The sequence below is a fragment of the Pan paniscus genome, chromosome 2 (assembly GCF_029289425.2).
Source record: "Pan paniscus chromosome 2, NHGRI_mPanPan1-v2.0_pri, whole genome shotgun sequence".
NCBI classification, from domain to species: Eukaryota; Metazoa; Chordata; class Mammalia; order Primates; family Hominidae; genus Pan; species Pan paniscus.
Window position 1 is genome coordinate 125,141,791 of NC_085926.1, and position 22,742 is coordinate 125,164,532.

Here is a 22,742-nt window from a genome sequence, read left to right on the forward strand (position 1 = left end):
AATCTCTTCACTCCTCTGTGCAAACCCTCAGACAACTCCCGCGACTGACAATTTTTCCACCCCTCCCTGCCTGCGTTCTAACCACACTGGCCTCCCTGCTGTTCCTGGAAAAAGGCAAAGGTACTCCTCCCTCTCCTCCGCTCCACCCCTTCCTCCTGGCTTCTGCTCAAGTCACTTTTTTCGGTGAGGATTTCCCCGAGCCCACCCACCATCACTCTGCATCCTCCTTACTCTTTCTTTCACAGGACTTACCGCCAGCCGCTATTTATTTGTTTGCCGCCTCTTCTCAGGTAGATAGAAGGCTTCGTTGGTAAGGACTTACTTTTCTGGACTACGCTATCTCCAGCACCTGTGACAATGCCTGGCACACCTCGGATGCTCTATGCGCATTTATTGAATGAATTATTTCATGTATGATAATTATCTCATAAGACCCGACAGAATAAACTGAGAACTTACAGGATTGCAATTGAACATTTTTTTAATTAAAAAGGAAAACATATGCATGTCTAGAAATAAATGCTTTAAAGGAAAACAAACACCATGAAGATCATAAAAGAATGAATATAACATACTCATGAATAGAGCAAGCTAACAAGGTGGATGTCAATTTGTTCTAACTTAATCTATACATTTTTATCCTAATCAATCTAGTTGGATTCCTTTGAAGAAATTAGACAAATTCACTTCAAAATTTATATAGAAGAAAAGAACTATAAATCACTGTCAAGTCTGAAAAAGTAAAGCAAAAAGGGGTTAGAGTGGCTGTGAGGAGTTGGCCTAGCAGATACCAACATGCATTGAAATGTAACAAACAGAAGTAGAGAGTGAATGAAGGGACAGACCGGGGCACAGCCTGGAGAGCTCAGGAACAGACCCCTGGGCACACAAACGCCTGAAACATACACAGATGAGCCCTCGAATCAATAGGGAAGAAGTTTTGTTTAATAGCACTGGACCTGGCAGTGACCTGGAAAAAGATAAGTTCAGGTCCTTATGTAACATTATCTATAAGGATGGACTCCCAGGCAACATCCAGGGAAAACTGTAAGGATATTTAAAAATAGAGGGGATCTGTGCAAACTGGAAGAGACCAAGGACTTTCATGGTTGTGTTTGGGGCTTCTAAAGCAAAGCAAGAAGGAAGAAAGGAAGGAAAATAAGGGGAAAAAAAGGAGGACTTACTACAAAGTCATATATATATATATATATATATATATTTTTTTTTTTTTTTTTTTTTTTTTTTTTTTTTTTTTGAGACGGAGTCTCGCTCTGTCACCCAGGCTGGAGTGCAGTGGTGCAATCTCAGCTCACTGCAAGCTCCATCTCCCAGGTTCATGCCATTCTCCTCCCTCAGCCTCCCGAGTAGCTGGGACTACAGGTGCCCGCCACCGCACCTGGCTAATTTTTTTTTTTTAGTAGAGACGGGGTTTCACCGTGGTCTCGATCTCTTGACCTCATGATCCGTCTGCCTCGGCCTCCCATAGTGCTGGGATTACAGGCATGAACCACCGCACCCGGCCATATATATTTTTAAATAAATATATTAATAGTAACCTGTATTATATATCATATATAATAATATAGAATTAAAATACAAAGATAAAACTTATATGTAAACATATAATTTTTTTAAATTGAGAAATAGCAGCAACCAGTGGTCCTCAAACTTGAGCGTGCATCAGAATCATCTGGTGGACTTAAAACAGGTTGTCGGCCCAACATCTGGAATTTGTAAATCAGAATCTAGGGTGGGGCTGGAGAATGTGCATTTCACACAAGTTCCCAGGCGATGCTGATGCTGGGTTTGGTGGCACTTGGAGAACCCTCGGCAAAGGTCATATTTGTTGACAGACACCGAGGAGACATTTGCATGGCCTAAGAATGAAAATGGATATCCAGAATTTACAATCCTGAAAATGACTGAAAGATATTCTATATAATTTACAGACAGAGGAGGCCAAAGGGCTGACAGGAAGTCAAACCAGAACAATAGCTTGCCACTTTGTGCCTATCCACATGGAGACAGTCAAAGTGGGCTTCCAGCAAGAGGCCATGCTGTGTGGGGGCAGCTCAGGCACTGCCGAGGTAGGAAGTGGAAGAAGCTGTTCTGGAGAGGGACCTGCTGGCTGTCCCAAATAAAATCAAGCATCATCTTCCCATGACTCAGAAAAATGTTCACACAAGCCCTAAAAGGTGGTGTGGGGATTTTCCCCGGGGCTCTCCGTGGAGTATTTATAGCAGGGAATCGAAGGCAGCCAACATCAGGAGGCAGGGGGGATGATGTCCTTGAGAGCAGTTGGAACCACAAACAGAATGTACATACAGCACAGTGCATCGATCTGAAATATCGTGCCTGCCAATAAAGAGCAAAGAAACAGTTTTTATAGCATGTCATTTATGTAATTTAAAAACATATGCATGCAAAGCTCATTTCACAAGGTTGCATGCATGCATATTTGGGGACTTAATAGCAAATCTACTAGAGTGCTGGCCCAGAACAAGGGCTGGAGAGGACAAAAGGTGCTGGTATCAGGGTTAGAGGGCAAAAAGAAAAAAAAAGGTAGAAAAATACCAAATAGAGCAGCCCTGCATCTGCTCTGTGTTAAGGATAGTGAACTTACATCTGAGACGCTTCTAAAAACAAAGTCCACAGCTGGCTGGGCTCCACCAGACATGTTTCTGATTGTTGGGTGGGTCTGGAGGGCTGATTAGCACTCAAAGAGGCAGTGGCAGGCCCTGCAGGGTGACCGGGAGGAGGAGCGGGGGCAGCCAGGGTCCAGCTGAGAATCCTCAGTGGGGAAGGGGCAGGGGGCAGAGCTCTGAGCTGCAGCGGGCAAAGGCGCCCAGATACTGCACCTGGAGGTCTGTTATGAGGGAGGGGCTTTGCACTTCTTCAAGTAGGGAGCTCCTCTGGATGCTCCTCCGCCAACTGCAGCCCTGGCTGGAGTCTGGCATCCCACCTGGGGACAGTGGCTGGAGGTAGCCTTGCCCACAATGGGAGGAGCTGAAAAGTAGGTGAGTGGGAATCTTGCAGTGGGGGCGTTGGGGGTAGTTGGTGGGGGAGGAAATAGGCTGGAAGCCAAGACAGCCAGGTACTGACTTCCCATGAAGGGGTCAAAGCTGGAGGCCCCTTCGATACAGCCACACCGAAGGCACCAAAGCAGCTGGAGTGGGATACCCCATCCAGAGATACCCGCCATAGAGCACCCATGGGTAAGCCCACGGGACTGGGTAAGCTTGTCTGGGCAACCCATGCAGGAGTGGACGACACAGCTGTCTGCAAGCCCGGCCAGGTGGCCGGGTCAGTTAGAAATTTGTTTCCCACACAGGCACAGAGGCCCCCGGCAGAGCCCACATCCACCCTGGAGGCCGAGGCAGCTGTGAGCATGTGGATTTCCTCCCAGGGCTGGGAAGCATGGGAGAGGTTTTTCTGCATGGCTAGTTCCCAGGAGGTGGCTGTCCCCATTGTTGAAGGGATCTTCTCTCCCCAAGCCTGGTGACACATGTTGGGCTTGCTCTCCTGGCTCCCCGACCATGGAGCAGACAGTGGTTAGAAGAGAAAAAAAGAGGTTCAGGAAGGGGTGAGGCCACCCCAGAGTGTCCAGGAGGGTCAAGACACCACCCTCTGTAGCTCATGGTGGTAGAGAGGGCTGGGGGGCATGCAGTCTTTTTTTGAAGCAATGTCTTGGGTCAAATTAAGAGTCATTCCTTCCCATCCCCATGAGTCCCCAGTCCCCACCCCAATGTGGTGCACAAGCACCCCAGAGGACTGATGGATAAGCTGTGTGGGGGGCTGAGGTGGTGTTAGGAAGAAAAGGAAGCAAAATCCCAAAACAGCTGTATCTCCTTGCTGGAGCCACAAACAAAGAAAACTGGTGGCAAGGGGCTCCTCTTGGAGAGTGAGAAAGAACCCCCATGGAGGGAGACTCGACCTACCTCCCAGGCAGGGTGGCCCCCACGAGACCTGCCTCAGAACATCAGTGAGTGGGCAGGTCTGTTTCGGAAGTGCACTCTGGTTGCAGTGGGGTGAGGGTAGAGACCAGCAAAGTCAGGGGCTGGACAGGAGTCGGGGGGAGGTGATGGTACTTAGAACCCAGGGAAGCAGTGGGAGGGAGGGGAGAAGGTAGGCTTTGGGAATATTTAGAGCATCCTTCCTGACCAGATGTTGGAGGTGAAGAGAAGAAACAGCTCAGAACAGTGCCAGGTGCGACGGACACATGAATGTACCAGGGCACTAGGAAGGCATGGGTTTGGGGGAAGACAGTCTGGGTGAAACCGGCCACATCTGAGTCTGTGTCCCTCAACACCTCCTGAGGCAGCTGATTGCATTAGAGGCCCGGATCCTTCCCCTCAATGTAAGCTGCCCCCATGTCACGTGACCCACTTAGGCTCTGGGTGAAGGGGGTGTTAGTAATGAGTGCCTCTGCGACTGCCATGAGAACATGCCAGGTCAGCTTGCCAGAGTAGGAGAAACATATGCACAGAGCTGAGGCACCCCAGGCCTCCAGGGGCAGCCCACAGCACTCGACCTGCCGATGTGAGCGAGCCCAGGACGGGTGGGCTCAGTCTGCTAAGCCTCGAAGTGCTGGGCAACTTCTCCAGGTGATTCTAATCTTGCTACTGCTGAGGAGCACTGGCCCAAAATGGCCTGCAGCTGCCTGCTGACACCTGCCTGACCCCAGCTGAGAGCCAGACCACACTTACGACTGGTCCTGGTCAGAAGCCGCAGGTATGTGGGCTGATAGGCGTTTACTGTATGCTCTGAGGGTGTTTTGTTGTTGTTATGCAGTGTGATTTTGCAGTAGATGACTGATACACTTTCCAAAATGCCTGCTTCCTAAGAGTAGACAGAGTCTAAGGCTAAAGGAAGAAAAAGTCTGAAGGAATAAAGAAATGGGGTGCTCCGGTCTGTCCCCTTCCTTCCTTCCAGGACACGTTCTGAGGGGTAGGCCAGAAGGACAGGCTTGAGGGAGAGAGGAGCTGGGCTCATTTCTGCCCCCTTTCTGACCAGAGCAGTGACTGTGAAGACAGATGTGGGAGGGGTGCAGACGACCATCCCCTCACCCCAGGGGAAGGAGCAGTCAGCTGCCCTCCCAAGTAGCTGAGGGGGCCCTGACGTGCAGTGACTGGCATGAGGTTAGCGTGTGGACAGGATCCAGGTGTAAATGCAGGTATTCGGATGCTTCCCTGGATGCCAGAAGCCACAGAGACTGGAGAGGGAGAGCAGGGGGTGCAGCCCCACCATAGCAGATGAACCCACATAATGCTTCCCATTGGTGAGCCTCACACCCACTTTCACACAGATGCAGCCTTCTGTTCGAGGTGGAAACCGTCACTGCACAGAGGATGGGGAACCTCTGAATACAATCAGATTTCCTCAGAAAAATTTCCCCAACAAACAAAATGGGGGCAGTTAGAAATTATGTTCAGTTATGAGGAAAAAAGACAAAAAGCTATTGGTATTGAATAGTAAGATGATGAGCAACTCCACTGAGAAATGACCAAATGATGGCAATAAGAAAGCCACATTAGCTGGGTGGGGAGATGAGACATCAATAAACACGAGAAAAGCTGTTCAAACTTATTCAAATTAAAAGACTGGGCTGAACTTCTAGGTAAAGATGGCAGGTGACAGGTATGTACTCATGATGGCCCCTCCCCAGCCCCACCATAACAGTAAGGGAAATTTAACAAGCCATTAGTCCACAAGAACAGCTATAATGTGAGAGAAAACAGGAAGGAGATTTGGGTGGCAAGAAAGCAGATGGCCGTGCAGGAAGTGACTGAGCAGAAGGAGGACGCTGAGGAACGGAAACCTCAGCCAGCAGCAGGGATGTGAAGAAGCCACTTGCTCTCCACTGCAGAGCCACTCAGGAGATGTAGAATTCCTGGATCAGGCAGTGGGATTGGAGATGACGTGAAGTGGGATGAAGATGAGACTAAAAGCGGAAGACCAATTAGACTTTCAAGGACTATCTGACAAGTCGCCAGCTGGGAGACACACCTCCCCCAAACATGGCCACGTGCCCTCCCCTTCCTTCTTCCAGCAGAAGAGACTCAAATTTTCTCTGGACTGAAAACTGAGGCAGGGGTGGGAGAAGATCTTTGCGTTCTGCTGAGACCCCAGCTCTCTTCCTCTCAGCTCCCAGCATGCCAGCCCAATTCCCTTCAGGCGGGAAAATAAAAGAGCCTTCTTAGGAAAATTTGAACCAAGATTTAAAAGTAATCCCAGCACTTTGGGAGGCCAAGGCAGGCAGGATCGCTTGAGCCCAGGAGTTTGAGACCAGGTTGGGTTACATGGTGACACCCCGTCTCTACAAAAAATACAAAAATTATCTGGGCATGGTGGTGCACACCTGTAGTCTCAGCTACTAGGGAGGCTGAAGCAGGAGAATTGCTTGAGCCCAGGAGGGCGAGGCTGCAGTGAGTTATGATCACACCACTGCACTCCAGCCTGGGTGACAGAGTAAGACACTGTCTCAGTTAATCAGTCAATGGAAAGATCTAAAGGTAGTAACTTTGGCATTTCCCCAAACACAAGACCCAGCCAAATCTTGCAGCTACACTCACAGGTTCAGGACTCTCAACCAGCCCTTCAGTGCCTCACTTATGCACATGAGCCAAAAACTGTGTATTTCTGGACTTCTGCAGAAAGCCTGCAGCATGCAAGTTAGAGACCAGCACAAAACTGGACCAAATATAGAGCCATTATTAGATCAGATAGCTCTGCTATCTCAAAGACAGGGAACAAAATAAAACTAAAAAATAAAACTTAGAGGACAAATAACATACAGAGAGGAAAAACTCTCAAAGCTAATTAATATCCTCAGAAAGCTAAGACTATATCCTTAAAATAAAAACAGAATACCATGGGGAAAAGGCACTTTGAACAATAGAATAGCTGAAATGAAACACACAAGGATTGGAAAATGAAGCTGAGGAAATACCCCAGAAAGTAGAACAAAATTACAAAAGTGAAAAGTGGAAGAAAAATAAGTAAAGGGTCACTAGATGTCTAACATCTGAATAACAGGGGTTACAGAAATAAAACTGAAAATGGAGCGAGTTAATCAAAGACATGATTCAAGAAAAGTTCCCAGACCTGAAGGATGTTTCTAGAGTGAATGGAGCCCACCCAGGGTGTAGTAGATATATGAAAATAGACCCACATAATGAATACTATTGTGAAATATGAGAATAGTAGGTACAAAGAAAATCTTACATTCCTCAAATAAAACAAATCAAAGGTATCAGAATTGGAATGATTTTGAACTTCGACATCTGTCCTAGAAGCTGAAAGAAAATGGAATAGTGCCTTCAAAATTCTAAAGGAAAGTTATTTTCCAACTTAGAATTCTGAACCCAGGAAAATTATAAATTAAGGGTGAGGCTAGAATCAATATATTTTAAAATAGGCAGGATCACAAGTTTATCTCTTATGTACCCTTCCTTTCTGGGAAAACTACTATAGGATATACAGCATCAAAATGAGGGGGTAAACCCAGAAAAAGGAAGACAAGGGACTCAATGCAGGAGGGAGGTAAGGGGTCCCGGTGACAGCTGTGAGCCAGGCTGGTCTGGAATGGAGCAGGTCAGAAGGTTCCTAGTGAGAGTGCTTCAGGAGGATGGAATTGGTGGAATCCCTGGTGTGTCCGAGCATATTGAGGTGGTGTAAAGGAGCTAAACTCTAAAATGAGCTAAATTCTATAATGCCTAGGACTAAAAGCTATGTGCTAGCATGTTATCTGCAGATATGGAAGTAGATACCCAAATAATTAGCTGAAAAGAGTTGGGAGGGTGGTGGGAGGCAGCTCCTTTTCCTATCAGTTCTGTGATACTACTTGATTCTACATTGCATGTATGAAATTGACACCAATGAGAACCAAACAAAAAGAAAGGACTCTCAGTTTTCACTAAGGTTGGCCAAGATGGAAAAGGTTGATAGTACTGAATGGGAAAACTGGCTGAACTCTTCCTGGTGGGAGCAAAAATTCACGTGATCTCTTCAGAGGTCAATTTGGCAGTAAATGATGAAAACTTAAAAAGGGCAACTCACCCTCAACCCTGCAAGTTGTTTCTCTCCCTCAGTTGTGTATGGTAGATCTGGAACAGGAAGCTATGGGTGGAAGGGAACCCCCGGAAGGCACTCCTAGGTGAAGGAGGGGCAAATACTTGGGAGCTGGTGTCAGCAGGCAGGATCGGGATGGGTGGAGGACCAGACTGCAAACCAGCTGACCCTTGTCTTCCAGTCTCCTTCCCTGGTAGGGGAGTCTCACTGTGGAAGCCTGAATTATGCTCTCCTGAAACATTGCTCTGGGGGAGACAAGGGGTAGGTAGGGTGGCAGCTGGGAAGGGTGGGGAAGAGGTGTGTGTGTGTGTGTGTGTGTGTGTGTGTGTGTGTAACGAGGACTGGGCTTGTTTGTAAGATAGAGAGCCAACAGGAGGGGAGGGAGCATGCGGGGGCTGGGACAGGAAGGTCTGATTAGGGAACCCCAGATGCTGAAGGAGGCAGATGAACAAGGTCAGCTTTGGTCCGGGAGGCAGGATGTCCCGTCCAAGAAAAACGGAAGAAGACTAACCCCCACTGACGAAAGCTGCTCTCTCTCCTGAGATCTCGAACACACACACCCGACTCTCCCAGCAGGCCCTCTAGTGCTGAAGTGCTCCTGAGGGCAGCCTGCAGTCTTCAGTGTCTGGGCAGCGCCGCGGTCCAAGGTCAGCCGGGCGCTGTGCCCCAGCCCTGATGAACCAGCTGCCTCCTCCTCCCCCTCCCCCTCCTCCTCCTCCTCCTCGCAGCTCCAGGGCAGGAAGCAGTTCTGAGGCCCCACACTTGGTGCCCTTACGTGAGGGGGTGGAGCCAAACACTGTCATGTGAGGGGGTGGGGCAAGGCCACTGGTGTGGCTCAGGAAGACGAGGGGATCAGGTTCCCTGTCAAAGGTCCACCTCTGTCTTACACGAGAAGCTGATGGGGTCAATCCAGCCATCTGTTTAATCCCAGCAACAAAGGTACTCACCACACTGTGTTGCCCTCTGGCCAGGAGAGGGGCAGGGCGTGTAATTGACCTACTTGTCTGAAGTCAGGGGACAATGACTCCAGGAGGAGGGTCTGAAGGGAGTGGGAGTCAGCCCTGCCAGGTGGAGGGGGCAGGGACCTCAAGGGCAGACGGCAGCCCAGCTACCAAGGCTCCCGAGGAGGGAGCGGACCCCTCCCAGGAGCCTGCAGGCCACTGTGGCTGCAGCTGGGGCCAGGAGGATACTGGGCTGAGTCAGGTGGTCCCATCCTCCAGCGACCTGGGGGCCCAAGTAACCGCAGCCATGATGAAGGTTTAGTTAAAAGGGCAGGTTTGAGTTTCAGAGCAGCAGAGCTTTGCTGCAGCCTGAGGGCCAGGATGTGGGGAGGGCAGACAGCAGGCTGTGAAGGGTTTCTTGGGTTAGCCATGAGCCCTGGTCAGGAGAGGACCCTGGTAGAGAATGCAGCATGACAGTAGGCACCTGGGTGAAGGGTGTGGAGGTTCTCACTGCTGTGGTGCTGCACGCACCAGACACTTACCAAAGGATGGACAGGCTCTCCTAGGTCCATCTCCACCTAGCTACCTTCAGCTTTTTGATTGTGCTATTCCAGTCCTCATAGCTTTCCCTATTTTTTGTGTACTTGATTTGGAGTTTTCCAAAAGTGTGTGTTAAAAAGTCTCCCATGAAGAGTGTGGATTTGCCATTTTCTTCTATATTTTTGTTGCTTTTTTACTAACACATTTTGAAGCCAATTATTTATATAGCAATTACCAGATGCCAGACACTGTCCTCAGTACTTTCCCAGTATGAACTCATTTAATCAATATGAAATATCCTAACAATAGGAGGCTAGTTTAGAAAATTACACAGTAAGGACTTTGAGAAAAATGTAATAAAAGTTTATCGATTAACAAGGAAAATCATCCATGATATATTATGAAATGAAAAACGCAAGTTACCATGCAGTTTATACAAGCTCATTGCTTTTTTTGTGATGGAAAGAAACGTTATCTATGCATAAGAAAAAGGTCTGGAAGTGTGCATACCAAAATAATGACATAGATTATCTTTGGGAGATAGAATCATGTGCTATCATTTTTTTTGTTTATACTTATGTGCATTTTCTGGTTTTGATAATGAAGATCTATTAGTTGATAATTTAAAAAAATCATTTGGTAAGGACCCTAATTTTCAAAACAAGAAGTTGAGTAATTGCAGATAAATGGACTGAAAATCCTTTGATTAATAATAAGGTGCCCAATATAAAAATGCAAAGATCTGAACACAGAGCTGTGTGAGGCAGAATTAGAATTAGCCATATCTGGGTAAGGAGAGATGAGAAATCCAAACCACTAAAGTAGAGATGTTCCGTTAGCCCCAGGAGTTCTCAGACTTTACATTATTTAGCTCAGAGGGCTTGTTACAGCACAGAGGGCTGAGCCCAGCCCCCAAGTATCTGATTCTCTAGGTCTGTAGTGAGGCTGAGAGCTTGCATTTCTAGTAAGTTCCCTGGTGATGCCAAGGTTGCTTGTTTGAGAAGCAACCACACTTTGAGAGCCCCAGCCACAACTGGAAGTTAACGTGGCATTGGTTTATATGGTGTGGCTAGTACATACTCATTATTTGAATGTTGGAAAAAACCCATAAAACCATTTGGGCCCAGAGCTTTTTTAGATATGACTTAGCTTTGCTCATGTTTGTGGTCTTCTCAAAGGCCTTCACTTCTTGAATCGATTTTGGTTAATTTATTTACAATATTCCATTTCTCTGAGATTTGCAAATCTGTTAGCATTGAACTATACATAGTCCACTCATATAAATATTTATACTTCTTTCTGCTGCACTAGTCTGAGTTCACAGCTCTCCAGTTCCCTCCCCAGGACAGCTGTGACCCACAGCCCTTCCAGGTAAAGTGGCCTTGGAGGACAGTGACCATGTCCCCCTCAGTCTACTGTACTGAGGGCATGGTTTGCATGTTCTGTGACCCAGTGAGAGTCCTATTCAGGCTCTGAGCAGTGTGGACATTTGCCCTTGGAAGTCCCTCTCAGGAAGACTCGGGGTTTATGTGTAGGATGCTGCCCTGGCCATTTTCATAAGCACAAGTTCCTTTCACAGCTTTCCCTGCTCCCACTTACCAATCTCCAGCTCACTCACCAAATTCCCTCAACAGGGAATAGAGGATCCCTATATGCCAGGCCGTTGGTGCTGGGGACACCATGGTGAACCAGATAGGCATGGTCAGTGCCTAGAGGGACCTGAGTCTAGTGAGGGAAGAACAGACATTAGTATAACACACAAAGAATATTTAATTGCATGTTATGCTGAGGGCTATGGAGGAGAAAGAGGGTGCTCAAAGGAAGCGTTACAGGGAAGCATATTGGTCTGTGCAGCATAGAAGGCTTTTTCAAAGAGGCAGCATGTGACTTTAGCCTTGAAGATTGGGTAGGAGTTAACCAGGTTGAGACGAAGGGAACTGGAAAGTACATTCTAGGCAGAGATAGCAGGTTTTACAGAGCCAGGAGGAGCACCGTATGACTTGGAGACTGGAAGGACCCCGGGGGCTGGAGCAGAGAGGACAAGGCCGTGTATTACGGGCTACAGAGCTGGGCAGAGCCAGGTTATACTGGGCCTTAGAAGTATGGGCCCACTGGGCATGATGGCTTATGCCTGTAATCCCAGCTCTTTGGAAGGATGAGGTGGGCAGATCCCCTGAGGTCAGGAGTTTGAGACCAGCCTGTCTAACATGGCACAAACCCATCTCTACTAAAAATACAAAAATTAGCCAGGTGTGTTGGTGCATGCTTGTAATCCCAGCTACTCGGGAGGCTGACACTTGAGAATCACTTGAACCAGGGAGGCAGAGGTTGCAGTGAGCCAAGATCATGCCACTGCACTCCAGCCTGGGTGACAGAGACTCCATCTCAAAAAAAAAAAGGAAGTATGGGCCCTGTCCTACAATTTTGGGGAAGCTATTGAAGGATATAAGCAGGTAAGTAGCAATTAGCTTTGAATTTAAAAATCTTTCTCTAAAATTTTTCTTATAGGAAGATTGTGGTCCATAATAAATATGGAAGAAGTGAAAAAATTTTTGCAAATCACCATTTTCCAAATTCTGATGAAGTGATTGATTCAGACAATGATCATCAATGATTGAAACTGTTAGCTAAAAGGCAAACAGAGATTTATGATGGAGGAATCAGGCTGTCATCACTGAGCCCACCATCCCCATCTTAGTGGGATGGCTGGACAATGCACACCTCCTGGTAGGTGTGATATGAAGCACACAATAACACCAATGGAAGACTCTTGCCAAGAAAGTCAAACTTGAATTTAATCCAAACTCTACAGCAGCAGTGTCCAATAGAACTCCTATGATTCTGAAATGTTTGTATCCATATTGTGTGGTAAGGCAGCCCAAGCCATGTGTGACTACTGAGCACTTTAATGGAGGCTAGTACAACTGGATTTTATTGAAATTAAAACTGAATTTTACATTTCATTTTATTTTAATTAATTTAAATAGCTCTTTTTGGCTAGTGGCTACAGTATTGGACAGTGTGGTCCTAGAGCTAACTTTCACTTGCAGGAAATCCAGGGGATAGAAGAACAAGCTAGAGGACACCACAAGGAAGCAAGGAGATGAGGCAGCATGTGGGACACTGAGCAGGTTTCTGCACTATGTCATTGCATTAAAAACAAAGTGAGGAGAGACTTTTCTGGACAAGAGACATAACAACTACATATTATGTGTGGACCTTGTTCAGAACTAGATTCAAATGAATTATGTAAGACAGTTTGGAGACAATATGGGAAACTTAGCTATGGATGCTCAGATTCTATCAAGGAATTATTGTGCATTTTTTTAGGAGGGAGAACTTACTGTGGTTATGCAGATTCCAGTTAGAAGGCTTAAAATCCTAGCAGGAGGTAGATCAGAGTAGGATCAGCGAGTTCAAGGGAAATGGATTGTTCCATGATGTGTTTTGTGAGGAAGAGTGGCCAGGCTTTTTGAGTGAGTGTAAGGGGAAAACAGATAAGATGTCAAGGATGGCCCCCAACTTCTGGCTTGCACAGATCATGAGTGGGAGGTCAGGAACCTTGGAGCAGAACAGGTGTGAGGGAACCACCTGGACACTGGCTTTGGTTGTATTTGAAGTGCCTGTGAAATCTTGAGAGCTATCAAGTGGCCCATTGCCTACAGGGTCTGGGCAGCCGGCTGAGCCCCAGCATCACCAGTGGGGGCATTCGGTGGATATGGAGGCTGGTACTGTGGGCAGAGACCCCAGATCTATCCCACATCTGTCCCAGCTTTCCTCCCAACACTAGGGCAACTTTGTTTTCAGCAGAAAGCCCTTAATATTGACACTTTTAATGAGACAGAGTTGCTTTTTAACTGTCTCCTCTTGGATGACCATTCTATCAACCTCGTGGGTTGCCCCTCCCTGCTTCTCTCCCCTTGGCCAGGAGAGGTGTAAGTTGCCCTGGGATGCCTGCAGCTTCTCCTGAGGGTGATTGCATCAGCTGGCTCTGGGCACTGCAGCCTGGCACCTGCAGATCTGGGGCGGGCCTTCAGTCTCTTGGCTTCAGGGAGCTGGTGTCTACTGCTCGTGTCCCTAGTCACTGCTGCGGCTGTGGTGAAGAGGGCATCTCAGCCTGATTCTGGCTGCTTCTGGCCCACTTATCTACGCAGTCTTTCCTCACCTGCTCTGGACTCAGGGGGTTCTGGCTGTTTTGCCAAAGGTGTGTGGGACTCTGTGATCCACCCTCAGGCCCAACACCCAGAGTTTCAGATGCCTCTCTGAGCAGGGCATGGGTTCTGGCACCAGATTGAACACAGGGTTTTTCTAAGAGGCATGCAGGCTTCCAGGTGCTTTCTCAACTTGCCCAGTGTTTGCAACATCTTGCTGCTCCCAGGACTGGTGAAGGTGGAGGAACTGAGGGGACACTGGTCCCCCTTTTGGGACCCAGTCATCGTCCACACCATCCTCCTGCTGACCTCCCTGTGCGGCAGAAACTCCCTCCTCAATCTCATCCTGCATTTCCCCAGTGATGCAGTTTATGAGGAAAGATCTCTCTGTTCAGTACTGTACACTTAACTCACTACTGTCCTTTTTTTTTGTCTTTTTAGTTTTAACATAATTATAGATTCACAGGAAGTCAGAAAGATGGTAGAGAGGCTGTGTGCCCTTCCCAGCTTCCCCTAGTGGTTGCATCCTACAAAGCAATGGCACAATGCCTGAACCAGGATGCTGGTGCTGGCATGATGAGGGATGGTCTGGAGTTAAGGGTGGTTGTCATCGTACAGTGAGTGCAGGGGCTGTCTGTGAAGAGGGAGCAGTTCTACATCTTGTTTAGGGTGGAGGTTCCATGTATCACCCCATGATGAGAGGCATGGAACTCAGCTCACTCCAGAGACCAGTTATTTGTTCCCCATCTCTACAGTTTCTGTCTCACTGCATATTAAAACTCAGTTTTGGATGTACTTAGGAAGCAGTTTTCTCTCTCAAATGCTGGATCTCCTGAGGCTCTCAGGCCTGCAATCATGCTCATCCTGTATGAATATAGGTGCCGGCCCTGCCCTCCCTACAGGGGCAAGGGAAGCCTGGGCATTTGAGGATGAGGATGTGGGACCCCAGCCTGCACAATGGAAATCCTTTCTGCAGTGTTTCGGAGCACTTGCCCAGACCTGGAATCTGAGCCCTGGACTTGCATCTCCTGACTGGAGCCTGGCTTCCTTTACTCCTGTGAGGGTGCAGGAGTGCCTCACTCCCTCATAAGCCCTTCCCAGGCTTGTGCTGGGCTGTAGCCTGAGCCCCCTGAAGGAAGACTTTCTCGCCCAGGCCCCTCAGGGCTCCGCAAAGTGGACCCTGTTTCAGGGCAGGGCATGATAAATGTAGATTTCAAAGTTGAAGATAGCTCTTCCACCTGTTTTCACAAAATCTCATTTCTATAAATCTCATTTGAATTTCTGTCACCTGCAGAAGTAGACACCATTAGCCCATCTACATTTCAGGACCATGGAAAGCACCAAAACGCAGCTGCCAGCTTGGCTCTAGTGACGGGGCACAGACAGCCGTTGCTGGGCAGGGAGGGGCCTGTGGCAGTGATGGAAACATTCTACCCCTCAGTCATGGTGCTGGCTATGTGGCTGAGTTTATTTGTCAAAACTCAAACTTTACACCTAAAATAGGTGAATTTCACTGTATATAAATTACATCACAAGCTGATGAAAAAAAAAATAGCCAGTTTGGGAGGGACTAAGGAGGGCATCCCAGGTGTGGCCATGAGGAGAGGGAGGAGAGCAGCCTGGCAGGCAGGCAGGCAGAGTGTGGGCAGGGCAGGGCAGGGTTTGGGGAAGCAGGCCTAGTACGTTTCAGTGACTTAACTTTCTTCTCAGGGGGGCACCTAGAGAGCTGCTTGGCCCCAGGTAAACCCTGGCATTCTCCGTCTACCAACCAATCTTCTCTCAAACTCCAGCAGCAGCCACACCTCCTAGAAGGCCTGCATGTGTGCACTTGTGTTTGCGTGTTCAGTGTTGTGTGTGAGGGGAGGGCCGGGGCTTGGGGTTTAGGCTGAGGGTATGGAGCAGCAAGCAGGGCTCTGAGCTGGAGGAGAGAGGTCCATAGGCCAGTAGTGGAAAATGCAGACATTCTAATGGAAGGGAAGGAACAGAGCTTCCTCCAAGGATGAAATGAGCTGGAGACATCCCTCAATAAAGCCCAATAAAGGTGTAGGTGAGGTCAGCAAGCAAGTGTAAAGTAATAGGGAGAGGGTGACAGGCAAGCCACAGAGTGCAGTGCACAGACTGACAAGGGACTGCGATCCAGAATGTATTCCAAGGCCTTCATATCAATAATAACACAAAAAAGACAGCCGGGCGCTGTGGCTCACGCCTGTAATCCCAGCACTTTGGGAGGCTGAGGCAGGTGGATCATGAGGTCAGGAGTTCAAGACCAGCCTGGCCAAGATGGTGAAACCCCATCTCTACTAAAAATACAAACAATTAGCTGGGTGTGGTGGCACACGCCTATAATCCCTGCTACGCAGTAGGCTGAGGCAGAGAATTGCTTAAACCTGTGGGAGTGGAGGTTGCAGTGAGCTGAGATCGCGTCACTGCATTCCAGCCTGGGTGACAGAGTGAGACTCCGTCTCAAAAAAAAAAAAAGACAGAGAGCCCAGGGGGAAAGCAGATTTGAACAGACACCTCACAAGGAGGGTATGCAAATACCAATAAACTTATGAAAAGGTGCCCTCCCTCATTGTAACTGCAGAAGTGCACATTGAAACCACAGTGAAATGCTGCTGCATGGCTGAAATGAAAGTCTGATAATACCAAGAGTTGACACTGGTGTAGAACAACAAGAAGGCCCCTACACGGTAGGAGTGCAGATAGGCACAACACTTGCAAGCAGGCTGAGCATTAGTAGCAAAGTAGACCTGTGCATGGATCCAGCAGTTTCCTTCCTGGCTCTATGCCTAATGGTTCTGTACTTATGTGACTGCATACCTTAAAGCCACCAGGCCCAGCACTCTAATAGAAAAGCAGGCACCCTGATCCTGCCAGCTGCCCTGAAGGAGTAGGTAAGCACCTAATAATTTTTAAAAGAGTGAGACATTATTTTTCAATTAAATTGTCAAATACTAAAAATAGAGAAAATCCACTGTGTTAGGGAAGGAGTAGTCATCCTCTGTTAGTGCCATTAATTGGTACATCCTTTGGGAGGACCACTGGACACTGGGGATCAGGGGTCTGCATGCACCAGCAATTCCACTTAATGACCAAGACACAGCCATAGGAGGAAAAGCAAGTTCCTTGTACAGGTGACTTTGGGCCTTCTTGTTCTGTTCTGAAGGCCTGTTTTATGTTATCCATGGATTTTCACTCTCCCCGCATACAGCTGGGAACCAGCTGGGTGCATTCTAGGAAGAACCCTTATGCGACATGGATTGGCATTGCACCGAACCCCTGACTTACTCTGGAGGGCGATGGCATATTTCATGACACCCCTCAGACAAGACACGCTTCAGCTCTGCCTTTGTTCAAGTCTTCTGTGTTGACCCCATCTTAGTCCATTTGGGCTGCTATAACAAAATACCTTAGGCGGGGTGACTATAAACAGCAGAAATTTATTTCTCACAGTTCTGGAAGCTAGGAAGTCCAAGATCAAGGAGCCAGCCATTATGGTGTCAGGCAAAGGCATTCTGCTTCATAGAAGGTGCCTTCTTGCTGTCCTCACATGGTGGTAAAAGGGGCCAGGCAGCTCTCTGAAGTCGCTTTTATAAGGGTACAAAACACATTCATCATGACTCCATCCTCATGGCCTCATTACCTCGCAAAGGCCCCACTTCCTAAGCCATCACATTGGTGATTAGGTTAAGCATATGAATTTGGCAGGGGTAGCATAAACATTCAGATCATAGCAGTCCCTTAATGCAGGGGTCCCCAACCCCTGGGCCACAGGCTGGTAGTGGTCCATGGCCTGTTAGGAACCGGGCCGCACAACAGGAGGTGAGTGGCAGGGCAGTGAGCATTACCCCCTGAGCTCCGCCTCTTGTCAGATCATTAGATTCTTAGCATTAGATTCTCATAGGAATTTGAACCCTATTGTGAACTGTGCATGGGAGGGATCTAGGTTTCATGCTCCTTATGAGAATCCAATGTCTGATGATCTGAGGTGGAACAGTTTCATTCTGAAACCATCTCCCCTCCCCTCATCCGTGGAAAATTTGTCTTCCACAAAACTGGTCTTTGGTGCCAAAAAGGTTGGGGACCACTGCCTTAATGGGATTTTGTCATCTACTGCCTAAGAAATCACATCTTTGGTTAGGTTTATTTCTAGGTATGTATAAGTTTGGTTGCTATTGCTAATGAGCTTTCAATTTCTAGAAAAAATTCTAATTAGTTATTACTAGTCAATAGAAATATTATTGATTTTTGGATGTTGATCTTATACCTTATTAGTGCTTACCATGTGCAGGGCACCATTCTAAGTTCTTCGCATATATAAACTTAATTAACAACCCTTTGGGGTATGTACTAATGATATCTCTAATCTGCACTGTGAAAAAGAGGCCACAGAAGGGTTGCCTCCTTGTAGAATCTGTTAGATTTTCTAGATATGTGACTATATTGCCTATAAATAATGACAATTATTTCTCTCCCTTTCCAAAGCCTGTGCTTATTCTTTTTTCTTGTTAACTTGCATCCACTCAAGCCAATACTGAGTAGTGCCAGCAGGAGTACATACCCTTGCCCACCTCCTCCCTCCAGTGGGCATTATGTTCATGTTCCCAGAGTTCGATGTTTGAGGCAGATTTCAGGTAGAAGTTCTACTGAATGGAAGAAGATAACATCTATACATGGTTCACCAAGAATCCTTACTGTGAATGAGTTTTGGAACTCACCAAATGTTTTTTCCAGCATTGATTGAGATGAATATGTGGCTTTTCTCTAGTCTATTAATGAAGAAAATGACATTATGACTTTTCTCATGTGAAATTATCCTTATGGTCCTGGACTAAACTCTACTTGGCATTTTCTTTAAAGCACTGCTGAACTTGACTTGCTAATATTTTATTTGGGATTATGTCCATCTGTTTATATATAAGATCGGTTGTACTTTCTTTCAGTGTCCTTGTTTGGGTTTTCTAAGAGGTTTGTGCTTATTTTAGAAATGACTCAGCCATAAGGAACAAAAACAAATAACAAAACCTTTCACCAGCATCTGAGATGAGAAGTGTAGAGGCAGGGGCTGCTGACGTTCTTCCAGGCATCCGCTCAGGCCTGGACCACCCTCTTATATCCATGGTTGCAAGGCGACCAACTCAGTGCCAGGCATTGTGTCTATGGCAAGGGGCTGGGGAGGGGGAGACACCGGATACCCCTCTGCCTTTGGCCAGGAAGGTAAAAGCTTTCCCTGAACCTCCCAGAACATTTCTGCTTGTGTTTCATTGGCCAGAATTGTCATATGGGAACCTCTACCTGCAAAGAAGATGGGCAAAGTGTTTCATTTTTCCAGCCTCTCTTGGTGGAGTTAAAAAGGCATGAAGGGACCAGGAGTGAGAGTGAGGGTGTTCCCAGCAGAACTGGTCACAGCCCGCTTTGCGTGGTATCCTGTATTTTTTCCACATTCTGAAACAGTGGCATGAGATGGCTTGGTAGAATGCACCCACAAACTCATCTCATCATGGTGTTATTTTACAGATAGCTCTTTGGTTACACTTTTAGTGTATTTTAAGCTCATTGAGTTCTTCAAATTGTCTACTTTTTCTGGGGGCTGATTTTGATTATTTATGTTTTCCTAGAAAGTTGGCTATTTCATTAAGCATTAACAACATAATAATAATAATTGTACATGACATGTTCTTACAATTCTAAAAAAATCTCCTTGTTACCTAAAGTTGAATTCCATTTTTCCTGATATGAATTTGTGTGCCCCTCCCTTCCTTTTCTGTTGTTCTCTCTCATTTATGTAGATTGGCCCATTGCCAATTTTGTGAGTCTTTTCGAAAGAATAAGCTTTGGGTTTTCCTGATAAACACTGATGAAATTTAAAAGTACAAAAGCATTTTTTGCTTTTAAGTTTATCAATTTTATCCTCCCTTTTTCACCATTTTTTGCTGCTGCTATTCTTTTTCTAGAGTTCAGGGTTTATGACTTAGTTCATCTATTTTCATTCTTATTAGGAAATATCTCCAAACACTGAAAAGTGATGAGAACAAGATAATGAATACTTACCACTACAATTTGACAAATTTAACAAATTTGGCATTGTGGCACAATTTATTTGAGATTTTTTTAAAAGGATATTACACTTAAGCTCTTTTTGCTCTTCTCCAATCTCTCTCCCCACAGCTCGCCTCTTTTGCTAATTGCCATCAAATTGTATACTTTTATTAAACATGCATGTGTCTGTAAACTGTGTAAAATTGTTTTACATTCATTAAAACTTCACATTATCACACTATAAATCTTGTTTGTTAACTTTTTTTCTACCAGCATTAGATTTTTGAGATATATCAGTGCAAATATATTTCACTTATGTTCACTGCTGCATGAAAATGCCACAATTTGTGATTCAGTTTCCTGCTGATGGACATTTACGTTGTTCCCATGTTGTTACTATTATTTTTAACCATTACAAATAGCAAACATGCTTGCATATTTCTCCTCCTACACATACTTCAGAGCTTCTCTTGGCTGGATACTTAGAAGTGGAATTTCTAGGTCATGAGGTATGTGTATCTTCAGGTTTACTAGAAAATACCAAATTGTTCTCCAAAGTGGCTGTGCCAGTTTAAACTCCACCAGCAGGGCACCAGAGTTCCCACTGCTCCACATTCCGCCAACACTTGCTTATTGTCACACTTTATACATTTTGAGGAGGTGATGGGTATGGAATAACATCTTATGATTGTTTTAATATACATTTTCTGTGTTTTAATAGGCTTCATTATGTTTTTATGTGTTTATTTGCCATTTAGATTTCTTCTCCTCTGAATTGCCTGTTTCTAGTCTCTGCTTATTTTTCTGTGCAAATTTTTGTCTTTTTCCTGCTGAGTTGTAGGAGTTCTTCTATCAGCTGGGGGCTAATTCTCCATTGGTTTTGGACATTGCATGTGTCTTCCTCCTTCTGAAGAATGTCTGTTTGCTTTGTCATTGGTGTCTCTTATCGCCTAAAAGCTTCCATTTTAATGTGGTAAAATTAATTAATCTTATCCTTTATGCCTTGTTCAAGAAGTTCTTCCCTACACCAATGTCATATATTTTCTCATTTGTTTCCTCCAAAGTTAAACATGTTTCAAATTTAAGCACTTATTCCATTTGAAATTTATTCTTGTGCATGGTACGATACAGGGGAATGAATTTTTAAATTTCCATCTAAATAACCAATTTCCCAGAACCATTTATGTACAAGTCTATTGTTTCACCAGCAATTTATTATGGCATCTCTGTGGCATATCAGTGTTCTCATCTAGGATCAGGGCTGTTTTACTCTATTTCACTGGCTTTTTAAAAAATTCCTACTTTGATACCAAACTTTCCATGAACTTTTACTCTTCCATATGAATGTTCAGGTTCATTTTTGTTATATTTTATCCAGCATTTTTTGTTTTTGCAGTTGGAGGCTTATTCATTATATTTTCTTTCTGATTAATGCTGATATTTAGAAAAGCTTTGGATTTTTTCCTACCAACTTAGTAACAGGTCTTAAAAGTATTTTAGAAGTTTTTCAACCTCTTCTGTTGGGTTTTTAGGTAAGAAATAGTGTCACTGCAAATAATTATAACAGCAGCTGATAATTAATGAGTATACATACATCAAGACATCATCTCGATATAATTTTTATTATTTAAAACATATAAATACATAAATATTTTAAAACAAGTAAATAATTGATTAGTGAGAGCTAAGGACATGGTGGGATCCTTTATGTATTCCTCACAAGAACTTCAAGCCTACAATTCTCCCTCATCTTACAGATGAGAACACAGAGGCAGAGGGTGAATAAGTGACCTCCCAAGGTCACCAGTTAGTAACATGGTGAGGGTGGCATCAGCCTCCAGGCTTCCCCTGTCTCCCGGGCTTCCACACCACACTGTCTCCCTAAAATAGAGCTGTGCTTCTTACTTTTATGGTTTACATCTTTCTTGTATTATTGAACCATATTCTGTCTTGTTAGGCCACCTTACCTCTTATTTCACAGAGAAAATACAAGTCCCCATAAGTCTCTGAAAAAGTTCTTCTTCCCCCTGACGCCAACTCTACAATTCTCCTGGACTAACTGGGAATTCAACAATTCAATTCTGATGCTAACTACACAGAGTTAGCCTTGGACTCCACCAATTGAAGGTCCCAGTCCCACATGACTTCTTTCTGCAGATGCCAGCCACAAATGGGGTACCCTTTTCTGCCCAGGCAACTACAAATTTGGAGGTTCCCACAGCCCTCTCCCCTCAGATTCAAGAATCCACTAGAAACACTCACAGAACTCAGGAAAGTGCTGCACTCACCATTCCTGGCTTGTGATAAAGAGTGCAACTCAGGAAGAGCTGGATGAAAGAAACGCATATAGCAAAGTCTCAGAAGGGGTGCGGGGCTTCCACACCCTTGCTGGGCACACACCTCCCAGCACCTCCGCATGTTCACCAAACTGGAAGCTCTCCAAACCCTGTTGTTTAGGGGGTTTTACAGAGGGAGGCCTTGTTACATAGGCATGATTGATGAAATAATTGATCATCAATGATTGCTGTCAATTTCTAGCCTCTTTCCCCACCCAGGAGGTTGGGGGGTGGGTCTGAAATTCCCAATCCTCTAATCATGGCTTGGTCTTTCTGGTGATCAGCCCTGATCCTGAAGCTATGTACGGGCTCCCAGCCACCAATCATCTCATTAGCTTACAAAAGACATTCTTTTTATTAATGAAATCCTTCACGAATTTACATGTCATCTTTGCACAGAAGCCATGCTAATCTTTTCTGTATCATTCCAATTTTAGTATCTGTGCTGCCAAAGCAAGCACGCAAAAGACATTCTTATCACTCAGGAGATTCCAAGCGTTTTAGGAACTCTGTGCCAAGACAAAGACCAGATATTTATTTTTTATTATGCCACAGTCCTTCCACATCCCATTGACAGGTACACTCACTTATGGTTTCACGTTCAGTACATTCAGGGCCCTCTCTCCCATTATGACAGGCAAAGTGTTCTTCCATCTGCCTCAAAC

The 22,742-nt window shown here is 45.8% G+C and overlaps 1 non-coding gene across 1 annotated transcript; it reads right to left on the reverse strand.

Moving 5' to 3' along the window:
* Positions 1 to 22,431: 22,431 nt before the first annotated feature.
* Positions 22,432 to 22,538, reverse strand: LOC112439375 (U6 spliceosomal RNA). Its single transcript, XR_003027672.1, has one exon. It is a non-coding gene; the product is annotated as a U6 spliceosomal RNA (small nuclear RNA).
* Positions 22,539 to 22,742: the final 204 nt, after the last annotated feature.